We start from the raw sequence: 24,152 nt of genomic DNA, 5'->3' as shown, positions 1-24,152 counted from the left end.
GCCCTTCAGCACCAACCTCAATGTGAAAAGATTGCCACTCAGGTCCCTTTTAAATCTTTCTCGAGTCACCTTAAACTTATCTAGTTTAGGACTCTCCTACCCTCAGATCAAGGATTGTGCATCAATACAAACTACTGTTCCAACGTGTTATTAATCTACATTTCTGTAATGCATAATGACCCAGTCTTCACCCTCAGCTGCTGAATAACATCAGTAACAACTCTGACAAACTGTCCATTTGGAAAGTTTGGAGATTTTCCCTATGCTTAGTGCAAAATTACAACCACATGAAATATACAATATTTTGCCTTTAAAACATTCTATCTTTCACAAAGATGTAATCAAAAATAAATGAGATTCTAAATGCTTGGACAAGGAGGTAAGTTTTAAGAGAAGTGTTAAAAAAAGGAAGAGGTGAAGCGTTAGGGGAATTTTACACTGTTAATGAAGAGAATTAAAGAATCCAAGAGAATCCAAGAGAATTTACTGTAACAGGGAACTTAAACTTGAAAATTAAGCAATATTATGCATGACAGATTACAAAAATGCAAATCGCACAGCCTCTCGATAGTTGTTTAAATACCACATTGGGACATTATGCATTTCTCACGCAGTCAGCATGTAACATCATGTACAAGCTTGAGGTTCTGATGCAATTTCCAGTAATTGTTACATAAACAGTTCCCCTTTCTGAAAAAAAACATTGTATAGAGTGCATCGTGATATGATTAGAATCAGTAAGAATATGATGCCAGTGTTATTCATCTTGTAAGGTATACTTTCAGTTCAGTATTGGCATTTCCAGTGAGAATCTAGGTACCACACAACTCAGAACTGAAATACTACTGCTTTTGGCTCAAAAGACTAACGTCAGAAACTTTTTCATGTCTCTGGACATTTCTAATCAATCTGGTCAGAGATGTTATTACTCACTTCTGGTGCAGATAGAATTTGAATCTGGGTCATTTTAGCGACCAGAACACCTCCACTCTGTCGTCAAGGCAGATCCTGATTATTTGACGAATTGCCATTTTAATGCACTATCTTGCTCTCATGCTCATACTTCTGTCTTGACCCACTGCAATGTTAAAATAAAGCCCAGCACAACCTTAAACAGCTGTATTCCATCTTCTGATAAGGCATTCAACATTAGAATTCTTGTAAGGTTTGTGAAGGTTTGTAGCTCAGATTGAGGTTTAGGGTGTAGGTTTGCTCGCTGAGCTGTAGGTTTGATATCCAGACATTTCATTACCTGGCTAGGTAACATCATCAGTGGCGACCTCCAAGTGAAGCGAAGCTGTTGTCTCCTGCTTTCTATTTATATCTTTCTCCTGGATGGGGTTCCTGGGGTTTGTGGTGATGTCATTTCCTGTTCGTTTTCTGAGGGGTTGATAGATGGCATCTAGATCTATGTGTTTGTTTATGGCGTTGTGGTTGGAGTGCCAGGCCTCTAGGAATTCTCTGGCATGTCTTTGCTTAGCCTGTCCCAGGATAAATGTGTTGTCCCAGTCGAAATGGTGTTTTTTTTTCATCCGTATGTAGGGCTACGAGAGAGAGAGGGTTGTGTCTTTTTGTGGCTAGCTGGTGTTCGTGTATCCTGGTGGCTAGAATTCTCAAATCAACATTGAGTGTATACCATAAAGTCTGCCCTCATAAAGTATGTTTTTATGCCAGTATCTATTGACTTTGCTGCCATATCTTTTTGGAATTTGAACAGCTCTGCCTTCTATTCCTTTATTACACTGCACCATTACCACTCCCTTGCCATTTTCTGTGTCACCACTGACCTTTAATCTTTCCTGCCTTTTAACCTATCTTGATCTATGATTTTGCTCTATGTGATCCTCCTTCTCCTTTGTCATTCAACACATTTCCATTTCCCTTTGGTTCTAAAGGAGACACTTGAAACATTAACAGTTTCTCTCCACAGATGCTGTCAGACCTGTTGAGTTTCTTCATTTTATTCTTCACAGTGCACACGTAGATTCTCCTGACAAGTACTTGAAGCTAAATTTTTCTATCCTTATGTGTTTTACCAGTACAGGTTTATTAAATGGTTGACAATGCAAGCAACTTTCCTGAAATATTCCATACAGCACATGAGAAGATGCATTGTTTTATGTCAACAGGAATGTTCAACTACATTTCCTTTGGGGAACAGATCCATATAGCCATGCCTGTAATAAAAGAAATGTTGATTTTTTTTCTGGAGGTAACTAAGATTGTTTGATTAAGATTTGCTGCAGCTTTATGATACTATTTGAGTTGCTCAATTCCTAATTTGAGATATTTTCAGGTGTTCATGTGCTCAGTGCTTCACATAAACAAGTAGCTCTCTTGTGGCCTTGTTCACAGGAAGTCAGAATACGTTGCTCATGCTATTCATAACTCATGTGTGGTCTTAGTCTGCCAAGTTTTCTCTGTTGTTGTAAACCCACTGCTCTCCTACCCCTCCTGCTGGTTAGTTTCTTCTACCATGTTGCCTACAGCTACTTGGGCATCTCTGGTCATCCTTAGGTGTGATTTTAAATATACGTAAGTGAATGCAAATCAATTTAAGAGTGATTTGGATATCTGAAAAATGCAAAAAGGCAACAAAATAGCAAGGAATTTGCTCTCATGTTCCTTAACGCAGCACTGGAGGCCTTGCTGCAAGACGAGAGACACGGTCTCCTCAGAAGGTAACAGGAGGCCCCACCCCAAACAGACACAGTAAAAAGAATGAGAACTGGTTACTATCATAGTTAATGCAAGCTTTGTCGGCCTGAGGACCTGCAGTTTGTAAAATGCTCAATGATGCCACATTAGTTATCAAGGTCATTAAAGCCAACTTCAAGCACCATATTCCATCAACTAGAGCGCTAGCCTCACACATTGCTCAGTTCACTTTCTTTAAACCCATTAAACTAGGACTTTAACCTCACACACGTAGCAGTGTGGCAAGCCTAACAATCAGATCTCACAGCGCTCATGTGCTGCCAGCTACTCAACCGTGAAGTGCACACTTCGCCCAAAGAGTGCATCACATATGTCAAACATTCCCCTGTCTTTTTCAGAACAAGGAGGGCATGGGCATGCTACATCTCTTCAGCCTGACGGGCTATGCTTACTTTCATTGGAATGACCATGATTGGGTCCTCAGTCAGTGGCAATAAGGGAACCTCCTCACATCCATCTCATTCAAAATCTCTGATTTATAGCTGCAGCCAACCAAAATGTGTACAGCCTGTTATGCCCCTTCCTTTCTCCATCACTCTATCCATCTAAAAATAAAGTGAAGCTGGGGCAGGGTGAGAGCCAAGTTACTCTACTGCTGCAAAGTGCTGGCAAAGATATGGTGGCTGATCAATCTCCTCAGGACTGTAACCATTCTAACCATTGCCTTTCTCTTTTTGAATATCCAAGACTTGATTGTGCAGTTGCAAGTTGACAGGGTGGTGAAGAAGGTATTTGGCACACTTGCTTTCATTGGTCACTGCATTGAGTACAGGAATTAGAACATCATGTTGAGGCTGTACAGGAATTTGGTGGGGCCACTTTTTGAATACTGCATACAATTCTGATCACCTGCTACATAAATATTGCTGGCATTGGAGTGTTTGAGTTATAGAGAGAGGCTGAATTGGCTGAGGTTTTTTTCCCTGGAGGGCTGGAGGCTAAGGGATGACCTATTAGAGATTTAGAATATCATGTGGGGCCGAGGATCAAAGAATCCCTACAGTGTGGAAGCAGGCCATTCAACCCATTGAGTCCACACTGAAGAGCATCCCACACAGACCCATCTCCTACTCTATCTCTGTAACCCTGCACTTACCATGGCTACCCACCTACCCTGCACATCTACACCACAGGACAATTTAGCATGGCCAATCCATCTAAGCTGCACATCTTTGGACTGTGGGAGGAAACCAGAGTGCCCCCAGGAAACCCACACAGACACATGGAGAACATGCAAACTCCATGCAGACAGTCGAATGAGGGTAGAATCGAACCAGGTCCCTGGCACTGGGAGACTGCAGTGCTAACCACTGAGCCACCATGCCACTCAAGGATAGGTAGAACAGTGAAGGCCTTTTTCCCAGGGTAGAGGAGTCCAAAGCTAGAGAGCAATGGTTTAAGGTGAGAGGGAAAGATTTAAAAGGGACCTGAGGGGCAACTTTTCTCACACAGAGGTTGATGCGTGTATCAGACAAACTGCCAGAGGAGGTGATGGAGGTGGGTACAATGACAACATTTAAAAGGCATCTGGATGGGTACATGAATAGGAAACATTTAGAGAGATACGGGCAAAATCCTTGCAAATGGGACTAGATTCGTTTAGGATATCTGGCCAGCAAAGACAAGTTGGACTGAACGGTCTGTTTCCGTGCTGTATACTTCTCGGACTCTATAACTGCAACCTGGAGAGACAGTGGTGCAGAAACAAGACATAGAATATGAATAAGAGTGATGATGAAGAAAACCCATTAGGCAATCTCATAATGATACTGCATTTAAGTTTGAGAGAGAGAGACTTAGAAGTAGGATCTGCATGTAGTAGGCCCAAGGGCATGAGCAGCTGGCAGGCTGGGTTGGGGAAAGGGCAGCGCAGGTGCCAACTCTCTGGAAGATGACGTTACAGTTTGCTGCAGAGCACTCAAAGTGAGGACCGTGATAGAGTTACATGCTAAAAAAGTTGTGATTTTGAATACAGAAATGCTTTGTGCGTTGCCATGAATCACAGAATCCATATAGTGCACATGGAGCCCAGTTGGCCCATTTAGTCTGCACTGACCCTCTGTAGAACATCCCACCCAGACCCACATCCTCCATCCTATCCCCATAACCCCACATTTCCCATGGCTAATCCACTCAGTCTTCACACTACATGGCAATTTAGCATGTCCAATCCACCTTACCTGAACATCTTTAGACTGTAGGAAAAAAACAAAGCACCCATTGAGACAAGGGGAAAACACACAAACTCCACATGCAGTAACCCAAGGCTGAGAATTGAACTCAGTTGCCTGGTGCTGTGAGGCAGCAGTGCTAACCACTGTGCCACCATACTCCTTAGAAAGTCTGTGGCATCATCAAGGAGAATAAAGGGAAGCTTGCAATAACTTTCACACTGCTTTGTGAAGAGCTGGAAGCTCATCCTGCTATTGTGTAACTAATAGCAAGCTCCGTTACAACATGTCTGCATCAACTATGATGTAACATCAATGTTTCAGCTTCTGTTGCAGCACCAGAAGAAGCCACCTAATGTCAGAGTGCTTCACACCATTTAGCTGGCAGTCACACAAGCTCAGACTGCTGCCATCATTGCAATTCAAAGGGATTTTCAGGATTTTGTAACAGTCCAACAATCTATCCTGCAAGATGTTACTAGAATTACTGAGATATCGCCACAGGAATTGGAAGTGGTTCAGGGGAACGCAAACCTGCTGTCCTCTCTCAGGAGGATTGATTCTATCATCACTGCCAATCCACCAGTGCTCATGCCTGTCTGCCAGCCAGCCACCCTCTCCAGTTTGTTGGCATACATGCCAAGAAGATGCAGGGTGAGGCCAGGCCTTGCAGGCTTCAGAGCCAGTTGAGGACTTTACACAAATCCCTCAAGCAGATTCTCTCATTGCAAGCCAGCAGCCTTCTGCAAGTCATGCTGCAGCCACTGCGAGTCATGCTGCAGCCAGTGGAAGTCATGCTGCAGCCTTCTGCAAGTCATGCTGCAGCCACTGGGAGTCATGCTGCAGCCACTGCAAGTCATGCTGCAGCCACTGCAAGTCATGCTGCAGCCACTGGGAGTCATGCTGCAGCCTTCTGCAAGTCATGCTGCAGCCACTGGGAGTCATGCTGCAGCCACTGGGAGTCATGCTGCAGCCACTGCGAGTCATGCTGCAGCCACTGGGAGTCATGCTGCAGCCACTGGGAGTCATGCTGCAGCCACTGCGAGTCATGCTGCAGCCATGAGAGTCATGCTGCAGTCACTGGGAGTCATGCTGCAGCCACTGGGAGTCATGCTGCAGCCACTGGAAGTCATGCTGCAGTCACTGGGAATCATGCTGCAGTCACTGGGAGTCACGCTGCAGCCAGTGGAAGTCATGCTGCAGCCACTGGGAGTCATGCTGCAGTCACTGGGAGTCATGCTGCAGCCAGTGGGAGTCATGCTGCAGCCACTGGGAGTCATGCTGCAGCCACTGGGAGTCATGCTGCAGCCACTGGAAGTCATGCTGCAGCCACTGGGAGTCATGCTGCAGTCACTGGGAGTCATGCTGCAGCCACTGGGAGTCATGCTGCAGCCAGTGGGGTAGAACACTACAGAAGCACGTGGAAAAGCAAAAGAACATGAAAGACAGCACAGAGAACTCACAAGTGCAATCTGTTAATTTATTGGATGGAATGTTGAACAATTTTCTTTATAAAGTTGGCTTAGAATGGCTGTTTTGTGGTGGCTTTTCTTTTAGCATTATGGCCATGAAGATGATGTAATGATCAATGAATAAGGAATGGCAAAGTGCAGGCCTGTTGCTGAATAGGATATTGGATTTGGTTCTTGGTACTGCAGTGACATAAGTAAATCAAAGACAGTCCATTTGGTTGATTGCATCTTCCCTTAACTTCCTCCATAGCTATGGTGGCAAGGGCTGACCTCTAACAATGATTGAGCTTTCCAGAATGTGAGATAAGGCTGAAGCTTTCACAGCAATCTTCAGCCAGAAGGGCCATGTGGATAATCTAGCTTGGCCTCCTCCAGTAGTCCCCGCATTACAAATACCAGTCTTCAGTCAATTCGATTCACTACACATGACATCAAGAAATGGTTGGAGACATTAGATACTGCAAAAGGCTACATGCCCTGACAACATTCCTGCAGTAGTACTGAAGGCTTATGCTCCAGAACTTACCACTGCCCTAGTCAAGCACTTCTAGTAGTTACAACACCAGCATCTACCTGACATTGTGCAAAATTGCCCAAGTTGTCCTGTATGTAAACAAAAGCAGGACAAATCCTACCTGCCCAATTACAGCGCTACTCTCCATCATCAGTAAAATGATAGAAGGTGTCATCAAAATTCTATCAAGCAGCACTTGCTCAGCAATAACCTGCTCAGTGACGCCCAGTTTGGGTTCCGCCAGGGCCACTCAGCTTCTGGCCTCATTACAGTGTCAGTTCAAACATGGACAATGAGCTGAATTCCAAAGGGGAGGTGACAGTGACAGCTCTTGACATCAAGGCTGCATTCAACAGAGTGTGGCAGCAGGGACCCCGAGCAAAACTGGAATCAATAGATGTCAGGGGGAAAATTCCCCAGTGGTTGGAGTCATACCTGACACACAGAAAGACAGTTGAGGCTGTTGACAATCAGTCATCTCAGCTCCAGGACATCTCTGCTTCTTCATCAATGATATTCCCTCCATCATAAGGTCGGAAGTGGGAATGTTCGCCAATGATAGCACAAATGTTCAGCACCATTTGTGACTCCTCAAACAGTGAAGCAATATTCAATTGCAACAAGATCTGGACAATATCCAGGCTTGGGCTGACAAGTGGCAAATTACATTCGTGCCATACAAATGCCAGGCTATGACCATCACCAATAAGAGACAATCTAACCACCACCCTTGACGTTCAATGGCTATGACCATCACTGAAGCCCCTGCTATCAACACCATGTGGTTATCATTGACCAGAACCTCAACTGGACTCACCACGTAAACACAGTAGCTACAACAGCATATCAATGGCTTGGAATACTGCAGTGAGTAACTCATCTCCTGACTCCCTAAAGACTGTCCATCATCTACAAATCAGGAGAGTGATGGAATACTCCCCACTTGTCTGGATGAGTGCAGCTCCAACTACACTCAGAAGCTTGACACCATCCAGGACAAGGCAGCCTGATTGATTGGCATTACAGCCACAAACATCTACTCACTCCACCATTGACAATAAAGAGCAGCAGTGTGTACTAACTACAAGATGCACTGCAGAAACTCACCAAAGATGCTCCATCAGCACCTTTCAAACCCACCACCACTTCCATCTAGAAAGACAAGGGCAGCAGAACACCACCACCTTCAAGTTCCCTTCTAACCCACTCACCTTTCCACTTGGAAATATATCACCATTCCTTCGCAGTCACTGATTCAAAATTCTAGAATTCGGTCCCTAATAACATTGCGGGTCAACCCACAGCAAGCGGACTGCAGCAATTCATGAAGGCAGTTCACCATAACCTTCTGAAAGGCAACTCGGGACTGACAGTAACTGTTGGCCAGCTAGCGACGCCCACATCCTATTGATGAACATTAAAAAAAATGCAGTAGACACAATGAATTATGAGTCACTCACTGGGAGACACTGCAGAACGAGATGGTGGAACCATTTGTTACACACCTTAATGTTGTGCTTGATGACATCTCTTTTGGCTACAGGAGCTTTCCTAAATGCATACTTTTTATTTTCCTTTATTCTTTCATGTGATAATGTTGTTATTGGCAAGGCTAGATCCTGTTTTCCATCCCTAACTGCCACTGAACTGACTGGCTGGTAAGCCATTTTAGACAGGAGTTATGAGTCAAGATCTTGCTTCAGGTTTGGAGTCATACAGAGTAAGGATGACAGATTTTAGGGCAGCATGGTGGCTTAGTGGCTAGCACTGCTGCCTCATAGTGCCAGGGACCCGGTTTTGATTCCACCCTTGTGCATCTGCGTGGAATTTGCACATTCTCCCCATATCTGCGTGGGTTTCCTCCGGGTGCTCCAGTTTCCTCCCACAATCCAAAGATGTGCAGGTTAGGCGAGTTGCCCATAGTGTTCAGGGATGTGTAGGCTAGGTGCATTAGTTAGCGGTAAATATAGGGGAGCGGTCTGGTTGAATTACTCTTCAGAGGGTCAGTGTGGACTTGTTGGGCTGAAGGGCCTGTTTCCACACTGTAGGGATTCTAATTCTAATTTTCTTCTGTCAAGAATCTCAATGAACCAATTGGGCTTTTATGAAAATGGAAAATAGTTTCATGGTCACCACTACTGAGAATAGTACTATATTTCAGATTTATTACTGGAACTTAAATTCTGCCAGCTGCCAGTGGGATTTGAATCTACATTCCCAGAGCATTAGCCTGAGCCTTGGGGGCTGTTTTGGTGCAGGGTTAGTGCCCCTACCTCTAAGCCTAGGTGACCAAGTCTCACCTGGTCCTGAGGTATAATCTCTGAACAGGTTGAGTAGAAAATGTTGTAATGGATATTTGGATTATTAATTCAATGACATTCCTGACACATCACTGTCCTCTATGAAGATTACACTTTGGGAGTCAATTCGTTACCTAGCAAATCTCCCTCCCACCCCACTTCAGTTGCTCATGGCAGAACAATTGTAAATATCACAGTGAATTGTTGCAAAGCTAAGGCAATATGATATGTTTATGGAGATCACACATCAGCTGGACATTGGAGAAAAGGACCAATATCAGTAGATTTGTATACAATGCTTGCATAGTACATATTCGTTGGCATTTTGCATCACAGAAAAACCTGCTTTCCTTGCAAAGCCGAAAGTTCAAAGCTCAATCTACCTGCTTCTCTATGGCAAGAGAAAATGTAATAAGCTTTTTTTTGCTGACAGAGGCTGGATGATATCCCTCATCTAGCAGACTGCAAGGTTTTGGAAAATCACCTGTTTCTACGGCAGAACTCCAATGAAACAACAGAAAAGTCCTCAAGGCCAGATCCCTTTTATAGCCATCAGCAATGCCGCTTTTGCCCTATTCTGAAATTGTTGTTATCACTCTGACAGGTATCAGATTTCAATGAGCACCTTCTTTATGAAGTGGAGACATCACACACATTATTCATCACTGGTGCTGCAGTGGAGACTCCTAAAGACCATGGGTGGACACTGCCTCTTCCTTAGAGCCTTTCTTCTCCCCCTCCTTCACTTAACGGCCTGACCTCCTTTGTGTCCTCTGACCCCATTATGTCTGACTTGCTGCATGTGTGAGGTTTGAAACAGATAATTAAGAACTCGTGGTCTGAGCAGGACCCTTGAAGTGCAAACTGTGATGCACAACTTTGTGTGGTATTTCACAACTTGAACTAGCAGTAACTTCTCAAACGCTTCCACCAACTCAGCAACAGCTGGCAGAAATCAATCACAAACTAACCTGAATGAAGTAGATGATCTCTTTAAATAGCACTAGTTGGCGAGTCTTTCCTGCAAAATCACAAGTGGCGATTAGCTGCACTGTTAAGTATGAAAATAGCACTGCTGGAGTCAAGTCACTGACAGGCACAACAATCTGCCTTTTCCATATACTTCCAGCTCAAGTCCCCTGCTCCCATACTAACAACTTATCCAAATGGGCACCAGAACAGTGCATGTAAGGGTGTGTATCATTTGGAGTCTGAACACAATACTATGTAACCAAATTTTGTGGCTTTTGTTTTTATACACCTTTTCACTAGTGACACAAATAGCTACTGTGACAGTTGCATTAAAAAATTAAGAAACTGGGAAGAAATAGAAAATATCAATAACTTATTACAATACGACCTCTCTCCAGACTTGTATTTACTGTAGCTGATTCCATCTACCCTATGCAACAGTCACTGCAGCCGTCTTCTCCTTATATTGCTTCCTTTAGAAGGTCTAAATTTGGCACTTGAAACTGAAATGCAGAGACCTCTATTTCAGCATGGAGTGCTGTAAATTTCATGCCAATGGTGAAGCATGATAAATGGTCTGAAACAGATGTACCTGAGGACTTAAACAAAAGATATAGATGACTGCTATTCTTTCTCACTCTAGCACTATGAATGCTCGGGGTACTATTGAGTTTTACTGAGATGAAATCAGCCAAATTCTGATTTTGTAATACTGCATTCAAAGATCTTCAGTAATATTTTGAAGATCATACAGCATGATGCTATCAGCGTAAGACTTCAACCTGCTATTTCAGTGGCTCGATTACCAAAATACTCCTTTTATTATAAGCTATAGATCGAGGAAATGTTTTTCATGGGAAAATGCATTCCACAATTCCATTCGTTTTCCATGGAAATCATGAATTCTCTTATCTCTCCCCTCCCTTGTATTAGGAAATTGCATTAGTAACCATAGCAATAGTGTTATGAAAATATTCTTACGAGTGTTAAAATGCTCTGGGCACCCAAGTCTGGAAAAACAGTGTTTGCTCAGTGGAACATTTTTTAAAAAGTTGGATTAAAAACATTCAATCCTCCATGTCTCTAATTCTTCTCCCTTCTCCATACCTCATCCTTCCATTTGTTTGCCTTGTAGTTCTGCCCATCCATATTTGTTACTTTATTTTCCTCAGATGTTCTTTGCTCCTTCCTTGAAGACATTCTGTCTTTACTGGGATATCATTCAAGTGTAACGGTCATTCAACAGTTTCCTGCACAAACCTGAAGATTTTCTCAGTTCATCACCGAGTGCATATTTCCAAAAGGAATGGACACCATCATAAAGCATTATCTGGGCCAGCTGTCCGTTTTATAACCTATGGATGCTGCAGCTATTTCCAGTTCCCTTATACCTATTGTGTGTGAATGCTACTTACTTGGCACAAAGTAGGGATCAAAATTGAGACCTTTCTATCTGTCTGGCTTAGAGACCGACATTCTTTTAAGCTTCTTTTAGATTAGATTACTTACAGTGTGGAAACAGGCCCTTCGGCCCAACAAGTCCACACCGACCCACTGAAGCACAATCCACCCAGACCCATTCCCCTACATTTACACCTGCACCTAACACTACGGGCAATTTAGCATGGCCAATTCACCTGACCTGCACATTTCACCTGGACTGTGGGAGGAAACCGGAGCACCCGGAGGAAATCCACGCAGACACGGGGAGAACATGCAAACTCCACACAGTCAGTCACCTGAGGCGGGAATTGAACTCGGGTCTCTGGCACTGTGAGGCAGCAGTGCTAACCACTGTGCCACCGTGCCGCCCAATGAATGCTTTTCCCTTCTAGTGCCTCAAGTGGAAAAGTTTTATCGCACACATTAAAAGCAAAACAAAATACTGTGTATGCTTGAAATCTGAGACAAACACCTTAATTTACACCCATTTTACATCTTTTTCTCTTTCACCATCATTAACAACCCCTTTGTCTTTTGCACTAAGCTTCTACACCATCTGTTCCCTTCACTCCCCCTCCACCTCTGTCACAGTCACAAGAAAAACACTTTTCAATGTCTTTCAGCTCAGAAGTCATGCTGTATTTGAATAGTAAACTTTGCTTCTCTCTCCACAGTTACAGCCAGCCCTGCTAAGTTTACCCAAACTTCCATATTTGTTATCGCAAACATTCAGTTGGTTTACAGTTTATCAAATGCTATGGCAATACTCTCTTTGTAATAATTAGTGGAATCTAAGAAGTACAATAGGCAAGTGCTACCAGCATACAAGTGTCAAAACCAATATGTGGGTGCATCCTGATGTCAATCCTGACTTTAAATTCCAACTGAAGGAACTGGCTGCTAGATTTAGTGCTTGAAACTGAAATGTACAGATCTCTATTTCAGCATGAAGTGTGTAAACTTTATGCCAATGGAGAAGAATGATAAATGGTCTGAAACAGACCCATTTGAGGACTGAAACAAAAAGTTGTAAGAGACATGATGAACGCATCTTCGTGTTCCTTCTTTGCAAAGCTGATGAAAACTTCAAAGCCTAAACACCCACATACTGGCAACTAATTCACATTTCAATAAGAAATTAAAGAAAATGTAAAAATAATGCTACTATAATCTAATCCAGAAGGTACTGCCATATTTGCCCCAACTGAGCAGGAGTTTTACCCACTGAGTTTGTTTACTCATCTGATTTCCATGTCCACTGTGACAGTTATCAGTATTCATTAGTATAGCACAGCAGAAATGCGCTGGTTGAAGGTTGTAGCAGCAGGTAAATGGCATGTTTCTTGGTTTATTCAGTTCAAAGTCAAGTTCCTTGGCTGAATGTCCCATGTTTGGTTTTGTGTCACCTAATCAAGAACTAACACAGTCAAAAACTGTCTGGTTCAGCATCAGATGGTCACCACAAAGAGGGTTGGAGTTCATTGATAGGAGTAAATTCTGCATTGGTGACCAAAGACAATGATGTTAGTTTTCTCAATATTTTGAGGAATCTTAGCTCATCCATGACTGAATGTTGAACAAACAGCACAAGCAGTTTAATTTAGTGGCAGTGGAGGGATTGAGTGAGGTGGTGCTCAGGTATAGATGAGTGTTGTCAGCATCTAGTGGAAATGACCATAGTGTTTTCAATTGTTGTTGCCTAAGGGTAGCAAGTAGATGAGAAATAAGACGGGTTAAGGGTGGGATCTTGAGGGATACACAAAATAACTCTATAAGAGTTGGAGGAAATACCATTGCAGATGATTCTTTGGCTACAATTAAATAGATAAGACCAGAACCATAACTGAATTCCTTGCCATCAAAATCCTGGGGTTACCATTCATCTACATAATTTCTAAAGGTACAACAGGAGGACAGCAACAAGTAACGCACCTCCAGTCTTCCTAAAGCTTGTCCAACATCTACTCGCCACAATTCAGGAGTGTGAGGGAATATTCTCTATTTCCCTGAATAAGCACAGCAGCAACAAAACTAAAGAAGGTCAATTTTACTCAAGATAAACCAGCCTGCTTGATTGGCACCTTCAGCATTCACAAGAAAAACAACACTGAATCTCCCCCCAACTTCCCAGAGAATCCTAGGATAAATCCCATCCAACACAAGGGACTTACCTATTTTTACACTTTCTAGAATTGCTAACACCTCCTCCTTCGAGGACTTACAGCATTTGGGTATTGAAGAGGAACCTCGATTATCCAAAGGACACATGCAGGGAGTATTTCATTCGGTTAACTGAATTCCGGATAATCGAATGCCAGATAACATTGTTTAGCCAAGCATTGGGACCTTGCAATCTTGCCGGATAGTCCAAAACTTGGATAATTGAGGTTCCTCTGTAGTTGAAAAGATTGAGACAAAACCTATCAAAAACCTCTCTTATACACCCCTCTTTCTGCCATTATTAACTATCACGCTGTCTCAAGCCTCGGTTTCCTCTGCAATCCTCGACCACTTTGTCCTTTTCCAAATGTGTGTCCATCTTTTTTTCTTTTCATGCTTGGAGCCCTCCAAACAAGTTTCCAGTAACACTGTAGCCCTGAAAAGACTCTTATTAATGTTGTAACTAATATCCCTGCAACTGGGATAGTGATAAACTATTCCTCCTTACCGTCTTCCAAATAATCTGCAATCTTCAACTCAGTTTCTTTTTAAATACATTTCTGGGACTTGGCTGGGCCAGCATTTATTGCCCATCCCTATTTGCCCTTGAGAAGGTGATGGTGAGCTGCCTTCTTGAATTGCTGCAGTCCACTTGCTGTGGGTTGACCCACAATGCCGGTAGGGAGGGAATTCCAGAATTTTGACCCAACAACTGTGAAGGAATAGCGGTATATTTCTAAGTCAGGGTGATGAGTTGCTTGGAGGGAATTTGCAGGTGATGGTGTTCCCAAGTACCTGCTGCCCTTGTTCTTCTAGATAGAAGTGGTCGTACGTTTGGAAGGTGCTCTCTAAGGATCTTTAGTGAATTTTTGCAGTATATCTTGTAGATAGTACACACTGCTGCTACTGAGCACCGGTGGTGGAGGGATTGAATGTTCTGATGTGGTACCAATCAAGCGGGTTGCTTTGTCCTGGATAGTGTTAAGCTTCTTGAATGTTGTTGGAGCTGCACCCACCCAGGCAAGTTGAGAGCATTTCATCACACTCCTGAATTTTGCCTTGTAGATGGTGGATAGACTTTGGGGTGTCAGGAGGTGAATTACTTGTTGCAATATCCATAGTCTCTAACCTGCTCTTGTAGCCACTGTGTTTATGTGGTGAGTCCAGTTGAATTTCTGGTCAATGGTAACCCCAATGATCTTGACTGTGGGGGATTCAATGATGGTAATACCATTGAATGTCCAGGGGCAATGATGAGAGTGTCTCTTACTGGTGATGGTCATTGTCTGGCATTTGTGTGACATGAATGTTGCTTGCCACTTGTTGGCCCAAGCCTGGATATTGTCCAGATCTTGTTGCATTTGAGCAAGGACTGCTTCAGTATCTGAGGAGTCGCAAATGGTGCTGAACATTGTGCAATCATCAGCAAACATCCCCACTTCTGACCTTATGACAGAGGGAAGGTCATTGATGAAGCAACTGAAGATTGTTGGGTCTAGGACACTACCCTAAAGGAATCCTGCAGAGATGTCCTGGAGTTGACCACACCATTCACCTTCAATGCTTCTTCTCCATCATCTACCTTTGTGGACTATCCTGGTTTGGTTCCATTCTCATCTTTCAAATAGCAGATATGGCTTCCTCTCCCACCTGTGCTGGTCCATCTGAGATTCCCCAAAGGTCTAACCTTATCTCCCATTTACTTCACACCAAGGTGTTAGTCCTCAGTAATATCAGCCAAAAATATGACAGATTTCCCATGTATACTGATGGTAATCAGCTCTATATCACTCCCAACTCATGGATCCATCTCCACTGTATCTGATTTGTCCTACTGCTTGTCTGACACAATAGTGAATGAGCAAAACTATTCTCCAACTAAGTATTGGGAAGACTGAAGACTTTGTTGTTGATGCATGCCACGAACTATATTCCCTCATTATCCAGCTCTGGCAACTGTATGAAGCAAAGCAAGGCTGTTTACAATCTTGGTATTATATTTAACCCAAACACAGATCCACACTATCAACAAAACTCCCTATTTCTATCTCCATAACATCTCAACTTTGACCCTGTTGCAGTATGGAGGCAGTTGAAACTCTGATACGACCTTTATTATCTCTGGATTTCACTGCTCCACTGCTCTCTTGGTAGCTTCTCATCTTACAACCAACATAAACTTGTGCTTATTGAAAGTTTATGGCGTATCTTATTTCATTCATCAAACTCATGTGTGCTGTCCTTTAGTGGATCTTGGTCTAACAATGCCTCAATTTTAAAACATTCTATTGGAAAATTCTTCTATGGCCTTGCATTTTCTCATCTCTGTATCTATCTGCAAACCTACATGTTGGTACAATCTCTTTCCTCTTCCAATTCCGGCCTCTTGCACATTCTTGAATTTGGCTGCTCCACCGATGACAGCTGTGCTTTCAACTGCCCATCTGGAATTTCCTGTTTAAGCATTCCTTCTTCTTTAAAGATTTTCCTTAAAACTTCTCTATTTGATCAAGTTTCTTGTCATCTGTTCTTAAATCTCTTTCTGTGGCTTAGTGGTTTTACTGATATCCTTCTTATCAAGTGCCTTGGGGATATTAGACTGTGTTAAATGCACGACACAAATGTAAGTTGTTGAAAAACATAGGCAAAATTGTTGAATTGAAGCCAGTGTAAAGATTTGTTCAACTGTACTGTGCTTTAATCAAACCACGCCATGAATACAGCATATATACAGTTTTGGTCACCAAAATTCAAGGGAGTTCAAACACTTGGAGGCAGTACAGTGCAGAGCACAGCCACAAAGCTAATCATTAACTTTAGAGCTTACCAGGAAAGAGAAAAGAAAATCATGCTTGCCAGCTTACAAACAGGGTCTCTGATGCAACATTGTGAGTTATATAAGATAGACAAAAATTCTATTGTGTAGCCACTGACTCCATCGCTCTTCCCTGCAGCTGTCTAAAGCCGAGTCCGATTGCTTCCATGGTGGCCTATTTAACCTGGAAATTAACTTTTCCAACCACATATCAGCAACATCACTGAGTCTGCCTACTCTTACTGCTGTAACATTGCCTGACTGTGTTTCTGCCTCGGCTGCCAAAACTCTCATCTCTGCCTTCATTATCTCTAGATTTGGATTTCCCAACATATTATTTCCCAACCGATGTTCTACCCTCTATAAACCTAAGGCCATTCAAATCTCACAGCTAGTTCCATTCACCTATCAACCATGAACTCACATTGACTGCTGTCTGTGCAATGTCTTGATCTAAAAATTCTCATGCTCATTTTCAAAGCTGATAGGAGAAGGTTTGTCCATGGTTTGGCTTTTCCCTATCTCTGTAATCTATTCCTCTAGGATCTCTGCACTTTTGTAATTCCAACCACTTAAGTATCCCAATTTTATATGCTTCTAGCTGTCATGTTTTCAGTGTCTGGACTTCAAATTCTGGAGGTGTCTTCCAAAACATCATCCCTTCTCTTTCTTCCTTGAGGCTAATCTCTTTGTTCAAGATTTTGAGCAATTGCCATATTTTATAGCAGTAGAAGCAGCAGTATGCCATTTGGCCTGTCGAGTCTGCTCAGCCATTCATTAAGATCATGGCTGATCTATCCATTGTCTCAGCTCCTCCTACCTGCATTATCGCCATAACCCTCAATTCTCCTACCATGCAAAAACCCATCCAACTGTGTCTTGAATATATTTAATGAAGCTGCCTCTACTGCTTCCTTTGGCAGAGAATTCCATAGATTCACTACTCTCTGGGAAAAGCAGCTCCCCCTCATCTCTGACCTAAATCTACTCCCCCAAATGTTGAGGCCTTGTCCCTTAGTCCTAGTCTCACCCACCAGTGGAAATAACTTCACTTCCTCTATCTAATCTGTCCCTTTCATAAATGTATATGTTTCTATAGGATCCTCTCTATTCTTCTAAATTCTAGTGAGTACAGGCCCAGGCAGCTCAACCTCTCCTCATATGGTAACCCCCTCAACCCCAGAATCAACCTGGTGAACCTCCTGTGCACTGTCTCCAAAGCCAGTAAATCCTTCCTCAAGTAAGGAGAGCAGACTGGCACATACTCCAGGTGCAGCCTCACCAACACCAATGGGTGGCACAGTGGTTAGCACTGCTGCCTCACAGTGCCAGAGACCCAGGTTCAATTCCCGTCTCAGGCGACTGACTGTGTGGAGTTTGCACATTCTCCCCATGTTCCTCCAGGTGCTCTGGTTTCCTCCCACAGTCCAAAGAAAATGTGCAGGTTAGGTGAATTGGCCATGCTAAATTGCCCATAGTGTTAGGTGCAGGGGTAAATGTAGGGGAATTGGTCTGGGTGGGGCGGGTCGGTGTGGAACTTGTTAGGCCGAAGGGCCTGTTTCCACACTGTTAGAAATCTAAAAAACCTTGCACAATTGCAGCAGAACCTCCCTGCTCTTAAATTCAATCCCTCTAACAATGAAAGCCAATATTCCATTTGCCTTCCAGTATATTCTAGTATATTCTGTACTAGTTTGCATTCATAATCTATCTTTCTTTGCTTTATTGCTTGATTTCTGGTTCTTTGTTGCTTTTTAAAGTTTCCCCTATCTTCCTGTTTCCATTACTCTTGGCTACTTTGCAAGCCTGAGCTTTTAATTGGATGCCTTCCTTCATTTCCTTGGTTATCCAAGGCTGACTCTTCCTACCCTTGTTATCCTTGCTTTTGACCAGAATATACTTTACTTGAGCACTGTGAAAAATCTCTTTCAAAGTCCTCCACTGTTCCACCATATAACTTTGGGGGGGGGGGGGGGGGGGGTAGGTATAGGACAGATGTTAGGGGTAGGTTCTTTACTCAGCGAGTCGTGAGTTCATGGAATGCCCTGCCAGTAGCAGTGGTGGACTCTCCCTCATTATGGGCATTTAAGCAGGCATTGGATACGCATATGGAGGATAGTGGGCTAGTGTAGGTTAGGTGGGCTTGGATCGGCGCAACATCGAGGGCCGAAGGGCCTGTACTGCGCTGTATTCTTCTATGTTCTATGTTCCTGATTACCTGTTGCACCCACAAAACAACTTTTAATGATTCATGTCCAAGCACAGCTAAGTCCCTCTGCACAATTTCCAAAGTGGATAACCACACATTTACTAACGTTGTACTCCATCTGCCAGACCCTTACCTATTTACTTAACCTATCTAAATCTCTCTGCAGACCCTCCACATCCTCTGGACAGTTTGCCTTTCCACTCAAATTACTGTCATCAGCAAATTTGGATATATTACACTCGGTCTCCTCTTCCAAATAATTTTTATGGGCCCAAACCATCCCATGCAGCATCCCACTCAACATTGATCTCCAACTACAGAAACACCCATTTATCCCAACTCTCTGCTTTCTATTGATTAACCAGTCCTCTATCCATGCTAGTACATTTCCTGCAACTCCATGCATTCATATCTTTTGGATGAACCTTTTATGTGGAACCTTATCGAATGCCTTCTGGAAATCCAAGTATACAACATCTGCTTGGTGCCCTCCATCCACAATGCTTGTTACATCCTCAAAGAACTCCAGTACATTTGTCAAACAACCTTCCCTTCCTGAATGCTGCATCTGCCCAGAACTCTTTTCATCCAGAAGTCTCACTATTTCTTCTTTAATAATAGGCCCCAGCATTTTCCTGACTACAGTTGTTAAGATAACTAGCCAACAATTACCTGCTTTTTGCCTACACCCTTTTTTAAACAGTGGCATGATATTCACTGTCTTCCAGTCCATCTGGACCTGCCTGTAGTCCAGTGAATTTTGGTAAATTACCACTAATACATCTATTATAACTTCAGTTATTACTTTCAGCACCCTGAGATGCATTCCATCAGGACCAGGGGCCTTGTCTACCTTTAGCCCCTCAAGTTTACTTAACACTATCCCATCATATCCTTGACATCATTCTTTGGCATGTTAGACACATCTTTATGTGAAGACTGACACAAAATAGTTATTCAAGGCCTCGGCCATTTCAGCATTACCCAATATGAATTCCTCTTTCTCATTCGGCAAGGGACCTACATCTACTTTAGCCACCCTTTTTCATTTTATATATTTATAAAAAAAATTCCTACCTGTTTTTTATATTCTGTACTAGTTTGCATTCATAATCTATCTTTCTTTGCTTTATTGCTTGATTTCTGGTTCTTTGTTGCTTTTTAAAGTTTCCCCTATCTTCCTGTTTCCATTACTCTTGGCTACTTTGTAAGCCTGAGCTTTTAATTGGATGCCTTCCTTCATTTCCTTGGTTATCCAAGGCTGACTCTTCCTACCCTTGTTATCCTTGCTTTTGACCAGAATATACTTTACTTGAGCACTGTGAAAAATCTCTTTCAAAGTCCTCCACTGTTCCACCATATAACTTTGTGTGTTCTCAGTCTAATTTATCGGAATCCTTCCTCCCCCCCCATTATAGTTTCCCTTGTTTAAGCATAACACCCTGGTCTTACATGATACTATTTCACTCTCCATTTGTATTTGAAATTTGATCATATTGTGATCGATCACTCTTTCCAAGAGGATGCTTAACTGTGAGATCATTAGTTTTACCTGTCTCAGTACACAGGTAAAAACAATGACTGCAGATTCTGGATTAGAGGTACTGGAAAAGCACAGCAGTTCAGGCAGCATCCGAGAAGCAGTAGGACCATATCTAAGTTTGCACACACTATTGTAGGTTCAGTAACATATTTTTCAAGAAAGTTATCACGGACGAGTTCTATGAACTCCTCTTCAAGACAGCCTTGATTCAGCCAATCAATGTGCATGTTAGTCTCCCATGACTACTGCCGTTCCATCCTTACATGCATCACATGTTTCTTGATTGATCGCCTGTGCCACTGTAGCATTATTATTGGATGGCCTATAGACTACTCCCACCGGTGACTTCTTCCCCTTACTATTCTTGATCTCCACCCAAATGGATTCAACGTTTTGCTCCTTAGACCCAATATCATCTCTCACTGTCTTTTGGGCTTGGTGTCAGTGTGTTTGAGAACATTTCTGTAAAATACTTTGAGACGTTTAACTGTGATAAAAGTGATAATACAAATACAGTTGTTCTCGTAAATGCCATGTTCCTAAAGGAACAAGAACAAGAGGGCATAGATTTAAAGTGAGGTGGTAAAGAAGGGTGATGTGAGGGACAAAAAAACAATTTTCATACAGTAAGTCATTTGGATACGGAATGCACTGCCCAGAAATGTGGTGTAGGTAGGTTCAACTGAGGCATTTAAGAGGATGATTATTTGGATAGAAATAATGCACAAGGTTATGGGGGGAAAGCAGGACGCTGCCACAAAATAATGATGCTCATTTGAAGAATCCTGGCAATCATGAAGAGTTGAATGGCCTCAAGTTGTATGAGAACAATTCTATGAATGATTTCCAAGTTCAGTTACCACTCTTTGGAATGTACTCCAACTCTCAGAATCCTCAGTTCAGCCAAATGGCCACTGGACTTGAAACATTAACTCTGTTTTTCTCTCCATGACCTGTTGGTTTTCTTCAGCACTTTCTGTTTTTGTTCCTGAATCATCAGTGTTTTTCACCTCCTTTCTTAATCTGGTGAGCACTTGAAATTTCCTTCAGTAAGATCACTAGCAATTGGTTAATTAATTATCCTAAGTAGTTAAAAAAAAGGACTTTATACCAGGCTTTCGTAATCACTAATGCTTTCTGGATGAATAATAATTGCCAAAGCAGCTCAAAGCATGGATGTTGTGCCAATTAGATCTTCCTACAATAGTCACATCCACCTTCGCCTGCAATGAGGTGACAAGATGTCGACAGCGCTGAGGGTGTTAAGGCAGGTTTTCACTGAATGGAAAAAAATTCTGAATTGGGACAAACTTCCACGAAGGTATTGGGCTCTGAAGGTGGCTTCTAACCACAGGGGGAAGAACCCCAGATACGAAGAGATAACGTTGCAAAGAAAAAAAATGCAACTTTTAATATAAAGAACCTTTTCTCGGAGGCATTGGGAGATGGAGTGGGGAAGGGAGGAGAGGGCGAAAGAGACAAAGCAGTTTGAAAATGGCAAGAAGATTTCTCTTTCCGATGTTACCTCTTCATCAACTCCATCTTAAGGTGGAACCACAGTACGATCCGGGTTTTGTTTTTCAATTCGCTTTGGACCGGTATAAACCTGCTGAACCCGGCGTCAACTGCTTTCGAGCACGCGAACCCCCCGGACGCGCGCTCCCGGGGGATGCTGCCAGAAAGATGCGCGGCCACCCAACTCCGCAGTTGGAGACGGGGGCGCGCTCCCAAAGGCTGGGGACGGGGGTGAGGCAGCTGGGGCAAGTGCCGCATCGCCCGGAAAATAGGGAGCGCCAGCCAGAGGATGCTGGTGCGCGTCCACGCTGGCGTGCGCGCACGCGGAGATGATGGAGAGAGGGGGGCGCGCACGCCGGTGTGTGCGCAAAAGACCGGCTGGAGCCGGTATAAAACAGCAGGAAGATGAATAACAAGTAATTTTAGAGGGGGCAGGAGACGATCAAAATCTGGGGAGAGACAGGGGTAATGAGGAAAGGAGAGAACTAGGAGCACGGGGTCGGAGGGAGCCGAGGGACAGAGTGAGATCCAGGTTAGACAGGGACAGACCACTGGGACTCCCCTGCATTCACCAGCCCTTCCAAAATTCAGCTAAGAGGAGCAATATTAAAATAGTTCATCTAGTTAGGGTCGTAACCAAATGTATCCGACCAAATATCAGCAAACTCGGTACGTTTTGCCTGGCTGGGGGTACATTAAAGGTAAGTCCTTCTGTCCACAGAGGAGCTGGACTTCCAATTTTTTTATTTCCTTTCTAGTTCCAATTGTTAATATTGGTACGGTCTTAAAGCTTCAGGAAAATCGTCGTGGTGTTCCCCATCCGATCAACAAATAGCACTCTGTGTCCAGGGAATGACGTACAGCATTAGAGTCCTTTTTTTCTTAAATAAATGTTAAAACACTAGAACTGTACAGATCCATTAGACTTATTTTTTAAATTTGTTCTTCCTACTGTTTTGGCATCCTTCAGACTGTCACGTAAATATCATCTCCTGGAGCTTATAATTTAATGTTTTCTAATTTCTACCTCCTCCATACACTCGAAACGGTTTACATTTTGTGAATAATATGACTTGTTTGGAAGCTTTTATTTTCTTCTTTAATCTTTGTTATTTAGCCCCAAAAGTCGGGTCGACAACTTGAAGTTAAATTTGAGTGGCATTGCAGGGATCTCCAGCAGATTTTGGGAAGAATTGCAGTATTCAGCTGGTGAGTACAGATCTTTAGGGGTGATATTGCGCGAATTACGTTACCGAGCAAATAATGTCACCCGAGAAATCTTATAGCTGTCTGAAATTCTATCATATATCTTTACATTAACAATTTACCCAAAAAATGGCATAAATTGGTTCGGGGCGCTTAAAACGTGGCTCTAGTTAATTTCCGAGCTGCTGTACAGTTGAATTTCCAGGAGAGGAAGTGTCTGAGCAATTTACCTCATTTCTCCCATCAGGAGATCGAAGTGGGGCGCTCTCGCTGACACCGACTCCCGTGTTTATCGAAAGTAAAAGTTGTCATACATTTTGCCGTTTACGATACAGCCGCTACTATGATCCAACTTTTCCAATCTAACCTTCGTGATTATAAATGTTCGCATCTGCCATGAAGAACTTGCCATTTTTAAATAAAATGCTAATTTAGCTAGCGCGACGGACAGGAGCCAACATCTGGGTGCGCGGAAGTAAGTGCATTGCCACTAAGGTGCTCCTGCAGCTATTCAGTCGCACTGCGTGCAGCTCTCTTCGCCATTACTGCCTGGCCGCTAGATGGTGTAAGAAACGAATCAGCCCTTCATCCCCACACTGCTGTGGTTATTTGAGGGAAGCAGTTTGCCAGTGTAAAACTTTTGAGCTTGGCTGAGGTTGACGTGTAAAAATGGTGACATTGTGTCGACTGCCGTTACCGGACGTGTATAATCGCTTAAAAGTTACGATTGTTTTGTTTTTGTTCATTTCAAATTTGCCAATTAAACTGCAAGTTCGCTATTTAGATGTTTTATTCTCTTGATCAGCAAGACCTTTTCTTTATTTGGCTTCCAAAAAATGGGGACCACGGTTTGTGACAAGTAATATCTCTGACAAAACTATCTATATCATCAGCTCCCTCATGCTCAGCTGTCCAATAAGATCATGGCTGAGACCTGGTTGTAACCTTAAGTCCAATTCCCTAACGACAGCACCTTCTGAAAATAATTCCTCAATCCCTTTATTGATCCTAAATATGTCCAAATCAGTTTTGAATATATTCAATGCCCAGCCTCACTACTATCTATGGAACCGCATTTGGAAGATTACTGACACTAAGAAATTCCTCCATGAAA

At 43.0% G+C, this 24,152-nt stretch overlaps 2 protein-coding genes across 3 annotated transcripts in view; one reads left to right on the top strand and one right to left on the bottom strand.

The window, feature by feature from the left end:
• LOC122562188 (archaemetzincin-2) overlaps window positions 1–24,152 on the bottom strand; it is a 111,064-nt gene that overhangs the window by 11,618 nt on the left and 75,294 nt on the right. The window lies entirely within an intron of this gene.
• Window positions 21,620–24,152, top strand: part of LOC122562185 (monocarboxylate transporter 7-like) — a 32,324-nt gene continuing 29,791 nt past the window's right edge. Inside the window, exons 1-2 of one of the 2 annotated variants that reach the window (XM_043714822.1) lie at window positions 21,620–21,638; window positions 22,950–23,041. The gene's annotated coding sequence lies outside the window, so the exon portion shown is untranslated. Of the gene's footprint in view, window positions 21,639–22,125; window positions 22,534–22,949; window positions 23,042–24,152 lie in introns of those variants that run through there. The other variant, XM_043714823.1, reaches the window with a different exon arrangement.

This window comes from Chiloscyllium plagiosum, chromosome 24 (assembly GCF_004010195.1).
Source record: "Chiloscyllium plagiosum isolate BGI_BamShark_2017 chromosome 24, ASM401019v2, whole genome shotgun sequence".
NCBI lineage: Eukaryota > Metazoa > Chordata > Chondrichthyes > Orectolobiformes > Hemiscylliidae > Chiloscyllium > Chiloscyllium plagiosum.
The sequence above is the reverse complement of the archived record's forward strand: the minus strand, read 5'-3'. Positions and strand labels throughout refer to the sequence as shown.